This window comes from Physeter macrocephalus, chromosome 4 (genome assembly GCF_002837175.3).
Source record: "Physeter macrocephalus isolate SW-GA chromosome 4, ASM283717v5, whole genome shotgun sequence".
Classification (NCBI taxonomy): Eukaryota; Metazoa; Chordata; class Mammalia; order Artiodactyla; family Physeteridae; genus Physeter; species Physeter macrocephalus.
In genome coordinates this window covers 77,548,965-77,555,675 of record NC_041217.1, presented here as the reverse complement: position 1 = coordinate 77,555,675, position 6,711 = coordinate 77,548,965, and the positions used below count along the sequence as shown (strand labels likewise).

The following is a 6,711-nucleotide window of genomic DNA, read 5'->3' as shown; positions in this document are numbered from 1 at the left end:
GTCTCTTGCCTCTTCGGCAGCTCCAGACTTCTCCCGGACTTCCCCCCGGCTAGCCGTGGCGCACTAGCCCCTTCAGGCTGTGTTCACGCCGCCAACCCCAGTCCTCTCCCTGCGATCCGACCGAAGCCCGAGCCTCAGCTCCCAGCCCACGCCCCTCCCGGCGGGTGAGCAGACAAGCCTGTCGGGCTGGTGAGTGATGGTCAGCACCGATCCTCTGTGCGGGAATCTCTCTGCTTTGCCCTCTGCACCCTGTTACTGCACTCTCCTCCGCGGCTCCAAAGCTTACCCCCTCTGACACCTGCAGTCTCCACCGCGAAGGGGCTTCTAGTGTGTGGAAACCTTTCCTCCTTCACAGCTCCCTCCCACTGGTGCAGGTCCCGTCCCTATTCTTTTGTCTGTTTATTCTTTTTTCTTTTGCCCTACCCAGGTACGTGGGGATTTCCTTGCCTTTTGGGAAGTCTGAGGTCTTCTGCCAGCATTCAGTGGGTGTTCTGTAGGAGTTGTTCCACATGTAGATGTATTTTTGATGTATTTGTGGGGAGGAAGGTGATCTCCACGTTTTACTCCTCCACTATCTTGAAGGTCCCCCACCTACAATATCTTTTTTTTTTTTTACCATCTTTATTGTGGTATAGTTACTTTACAATGTTGTTAGTTTCTGCTGTATAACAAAGTGAATCAGGTATATGTATACATATATCCCCATATCCCCTCTCTTTTGCGTCTCCCTCCCACCCTCCCTATCCGACCCCTCTAGGTGGTCACAAAGCACAGAGCTGATCTCCCTGTGCTATGCGGCTGCTTCCCACTAGCTATCTATTTTACATTTGGTAGTGTATATATGTCCATGCCACTCTTTCACTTCGTCCCAGCTTCCCCTTCCCCCCTCCGTGTCCTCAAGTCCATTCTTTATGTCTGCGTCTTTATTCCTGTCCTGCCCCTAGGTTCGTTAGAACCTTTTTTTTTTTAGATTGCATATATATGTGTTAGCATAAGGTATTTGTTTTTCTCTTTCTGACTTACTTCACTCTGTATAACAGACACTAGGACCATCCACCTCACTACAAATAACTCAATTTCATTTCTTTTTATGGCTGAGTAATATTCCATTATATGTATGTGCCACATCTTCTTTATCCATTCATCTGTCAGTGGACAATTAGGTTGCTTCCATGTCCTGGCTATCACAAATAGTGCTGCAATCAACACTGTGGTACATAACTCTTTTTTTTTTTTCTTTTTAAATTATTTATTTATTTATTTTTGGCTGTGCTGGGTCTTCGCTGCTGCATGTGGGCTCTCTCTAGTTGTGGTGAGCTGGGGCCGCTCCTCCCTGTGGTGTGCAGGCCTCTCATTGAGGTGGCCTCTCCTGCTGTGGAGCACAGGCTCTAGGCATGCAGGCCTCAGCAGCTGCAGCACTTAGGCTCAGTAGCTGTGGCTCGCAGGCTCCAGAGTGCAGGCTCAGCAGTTGTGGCACACGGGCTTAGTTGCTCCATGGCATGTGGGATCCTCCCAGATCAGGGATTGAACCCACGTCCCCTGCATCAGCAGGCGGACTCCCAACCACTGCGCCACCAGGAAAGCCCCATAACTCTTTTTGAATTATGGTTTTCTCAGGGTATATGCTCAGGAGTGGGATTGGTGGATCACATGATAGCTCTGTTTTTAGTTTTTTAAGGAACCTCCATACTGTTCTCCATAGTGGCTGTACCAATTTACATTCCCACCGACAGTGTAGGAGGGTTCCCTTTTCTCCACACCATCTCCAGCATTTATTGTTTGTAGATTTTTTGATGATGGACATTCTGACCAGTGTAAGGGGATACCTCATTGTAGTTTCGACTTGTATTTCTCTAATAATTAGCAGTGTTGAGCATCTTTTCGTGTGCTTTTTGGCCATCTGTATGTCTTCTTTGGAGAAATGTCTATTTAGATCTTTTGCCCATTTTTTGCTTGGGTGGTTTTGTTTTTTGATATTGAATTGTATCAGCTATTCATATATTTTGAAGATTAATCCCTTGTCAGTCACAGTGATTGCAAATACTTTTTCCCATTCTGTGGAGTGTCTTTTCATTTTGTTTATGGTCTCCTTTGCTGTGCAAAAGCTTTTAAGTTTAATTAGGTCCCATATCTTTATTTGGGGTTTTATTTCATTAGTCTAGGAGGTGGATCCAAAATGATATTGCTGCAATTTATGTCAAAGAGTGTTCTGCCTGTGTTTTTCTCTAAGAGTTTTATAGTATCTGGTCTTACATTTAGATCTTCAATCCATTTTGAGTTTATTTTTGTGTATGGCATTAGGGGTTGTTCTAATTTCATTCATTTACATGTAGCTGTCCAGTTTTCCTAGCACCACTTATTGAAGAAACTACCTTTTATCCATTGTGTAGGCTTGCCTCCTTTGTTGTTGATTGACAATATGTGCATAGGTTTATATCTGGGCTTTCTATCCTGTTCCATTGATCTATAAGTCTGTTTTTGTGCCAGTACCATACTGTTTTGATTACTGTAGCTTTGTATTATAGTCTCAAGTTAGGGAGTCTGATTCCTCCAGCTTTGTTTTTCTTTCTCAAGATTGCTTTGGCTATTTGGAGTCTTTTGTGTTTCCATACAAATTTTAAGACTTTTTGTTCTAGATCTGCAAAAAATTCCATTGGTAATTTGATAGGGATTGCACCGAATCTGTAGATTGCCTTGGGTAGTGTAGCATTTTGACAATATTGATTCTTCCAATCCAAGAACATGGAATATCTTTTGATCTGTCTGTGTCATCTTTGATTTCTTTCATCAGCATCATAGATTTCAGAGTACAGGTCTTTTGCCTCCTTAGGTAGGTTTATACCTAGGTATTTTATTCTTTTTGATGTGATGGTACATGGGATTGTTTCCTTAATTTCTCTTTCTGATCTTTTGTTGTTAGTGTATAGAAACGCAAGAGATTTCTGTGTATTAATTTTGTATCCTGCCACATGTAGATGTATTTTTGATGTATTTGTGGGGAGGAAGGTGATCTCCACGTTTTACTCCTCCACTATCTTGAAGGTCCCCCACCTACAATATCTTTTTTTTTTTTACCATCTTTATTGTGGTATAGTTACTTTACAATGTTGTTAGTTTCTGCTGTATAACAAAGTGAATCAGGTATATGTATACATATATCCCCATATCCCCTCTCTTTTGCGTCTCCCTCCCACCCTCCCTATCCGACCCCTCTAGGTGGTCACAAAGCACAGAGCTGATCTCCCTGTGCTATGCGGCTGCTTCCCACTAGCTATCTATTTTACATTTGGTAGTGTATATATGTCCATGCCACTCTTTCACTTCGTCCCAGCTTCCCCTTCCCCCCTCCGTGTCCTCAAGTCCATTCTTTATGTCTGCGTCTTTATTCCTGTCCTGCCCCTAGGTTCGTTAGAACCTTTTTTTTTTTAGATTGCATATATATGTGTTAGCATAAGGTATTTGTTTTTCTCTTTCTGACTTACTTCACTCTGTATAACAGACACTAGGACCATCCACCTCACTACAAATAACTCAATTTCATTTCTTTTTATGGCTGAGTAATATTCCATTATATGTATGTGCCACATCTTCTTTATCCATTCATCTGTCAGTGGACAATTAGGTTGCTTCCATGTCCTGGCTATCACAAATAGTGCTACAATCAACACTGTGGTACATAACTCTTTTTTTTTTTCTTTTTAAATTATTTATTTATTTATTTTTGGCTGTGCTGGGTCTTCGCTGCTGCATGTGGGCTCTCTCTAGTTGTGGTGAGCTGGGGCCGCTCCTCCCTGTGGTGTGCAGGCCTCTCATTGAGGTGGCCTCTCCTGCTGTGGAGCACAGGCTCTAGGCATGCAGGCCTCAGCAGCTGCAGCACTTAGGCTCAGTAGCTGTGGCTCGCAGGCTCCAGAGTGCAGGCTCAGCAGTTGTGGCACACGGGCTTAGTTGCTCCATGGCATGTGGGATCCTCCCAGATCAGGGATTGAACCCACGTCCCCTGCATCAGCAGGCGGACTCCCAACCACTGCGCCACCAGGAAAGCCCCATAACTCTTTTTGAATTATGGTTTTCTCAGGGTATATGCTCAGGAGTGGGATTGGTGGATCACATGATAGCTCTGTTTTTAGTTTTTTAAGGAACCTCCATACTGTTCTCCATAGTGGCTGTACCAATTTACATTCCCACCGACAGTGTAGGAGGGTTCCCTTTTCTCCACACCATCTCCAGCATTTATTGTTTGTAGATTTTTTGATGATGGACATTCTGACCAGTGTAAGGGGATACCTCATTGTAGTTTCGACTTGTATTTCTCTAATAATTAGCAGTGTTGAGCATCTTTTCGTGTGCTTTTTGGCCATCTGTATGTCTTCTTTGGAGAAATGTCTATTTAGATCTTTTGCCCATTTTTTGCTTGGGTGGTTTTGTTTTTTGATATTGAATTGTATCAGCTATTCATATATTTTGAAGATTAATCCCTTGTCAGTCACAGTGATTGCAAATACTTTTTCCCATTCTGTGGAGTGTCTTTTCATTTTGTTTATGGTCTCCTTTGCTGTGCAAAAGCTTTTAAGTTTAATTAGGTCCCATATCTTTATTTGGGGTTTTATTTCATTAGTCTAGGAGGTGGATCCAAAATGATATTGCTGCAATTTATGTCAAAGAGTGTTCTGCCTGTGTTTTTCTCTAAGAGTTTTATAGTATCTGGTCTTACATTTAGATCTTCAATCCATTTTGAGTTTATTTTTGTGTATGGCATTAGGGGTTGTTCTAATTTCATTCATTTACATGTAGCTGTCCAGTTTTCCTAGCACCACTTATTGAAGAAACTACCTTTTATCCATTGTGTAGGCTTGCCTCCTTTGTTGTTGATTGACAATATGTGCATAGGTTTATATCTGGGCTTTCTATCCTGTTCCATTGATCTATAAGTCTGTTTTTGTGCCAGTACCATACTGTTTTGATTACTGTAGCTTTGTATTATAGTCTCAAGTTAGGGAGTCTGATTCCTCCAGCTTTGTTTTTCTTTCTCAAGATTGCTTTGGCTATTTGGAGTCTTTTGTGTTTCCATACAAATTTTAAGACTTTTTGTTCTAGATCTGCAAAAAATTCCATTGGTAATTTGATAGGGATTGCACCGAATCTGTAGATTGCCTTGGGTAGTGTAGCATTTTGACAATATTGATTCTTCCAATCCAAGAACATGGAATATCTTTTGATCTGTCTGTGTCATCTTTGATTTCTTTCATCAGCATCATAGATTTCAGAGTACAGGTCTTTTGCCTCCTTAGGTAGGTTTATACCTAGGTATTTTATTCTTTTTGATGTGATGGTACATGGGATTGTTTCCTTAATTTCTCTTTCTGATCTTTTGTTGTTAGTGTATAGAAACGCAAGAGATTTCTGTGTATTAATTTTGTATCCTGCAACTCTACCAAATACATTGATGAGCTCTAGGAATATTCTGGTAGCATCTTTAGGATTTTCTATGTGTAGAATCATGTCATCTACAAAAAGTGACAGTTTTACTTTTTCTTTTCCAAGTTGGCTTCCTTTTATTTCTTTTTTCTCTCTGATTCTCATGGCTAGGACTTCCTAAACTATGTTGACTAAAAGTGGCAAGAGTGGACATCCTTGTCTTGCTCCTGATTTTAGAGGAAATGGTGTCAGCTTCACACCATTGAGTATAATGTTAGCTGTGGGTTTGTCAAATATGGCCTTTTGTTATGTTGAGGTAAGTTCCCTCTGTGCCCACTTTCTGGAGAGTTTTTATCATAAATGGGTGTTGGATTTTGTCAAAAGCCTTTTCTGCCTCTATTGAGATGATCGTATGGGTTTTGTTGTTGTTGTTTTGGGTTTTTTTGCAGTAAGCGGGCCTCTCACTGTTGTGGCCTCTCCCGTTGCGGAGCACAGGCTCCGGATGCACAGGCTCAGTCGCCATGGCTCACGGGTCTAGCCACTCCACGGCATGTGGGATCTTCCCGGACCCGGGCACAAAACCGTGTCCCCTGCAGCGGCAGGCAGACTCTCAACCACTGCACCACCAGGGAAGCCCGATCATATGGTTTTTATTCTTCAATTTGTTAATGGGGTTTATCACACCAATTGATTCACAGATATTGAAAAATCCTTGCAGCCCTGGGTTAAATCCCACTTGATTGTGGTGTATGATCCTTTTAGTATTTTGTTGGATTCGGTTTTCTAGAATTTTTTTGTGTGAGGATTTTTGTGTCTATGTTCATCAGTGATATTGGCCTATAATTTTTGTGTGTGTGGTATCTTTGTCTGCTTTTGGTATCAGGGTGGTGGTGGCCTCATAGAATGAGTTTGGGAGTGTTCCTTCCTCTGCAATATTTTGCAATAGTTTCAGAAGGATAGGTGTTAACTCTTCTCTAAAGGTTTGATAGAATTTGCCTCTGAAGCCATCTGGTCCTGGACTTTTATTTGTTGGAAGTGTTTTAATCAGTTTCAATTTCAGTAACTGTGATTGGTCTATCCATATTTTCTATTTCTTTCTGGTTCAGTTTTGGGAGATTGTACCTTTCTAAGAATTTGTCCATTTCTTCTAGGTTGTCCATTTTATTGGCATATAGTTGCTTGTAGTAGTCTCTTATGATCCTTTATATTTCTGTGGTGTCCATTGTAACTTCTTTTTCATTTCTAATTTTATTGATTTGAGCCTTCTCCTTTTTCTGCTTGGTGAGTCTGGCTAAA

At 41.5% G+C, this 6,711-nt stretch overlaps 1 protein-coding gene across 19 annotated transcripts in view; it reads left to right on the top strand.

Moving 5' to 3' along the window:
* PDE4DIP (phosphodiesterase 4D interacting protein) overlaps nt 1–6,711 on the top strand; it is a 232,836-nt gene that overhangs the window by 213,656 nt on the left and 12,469 nt on the right. The window lies entirely within an intron of this gene.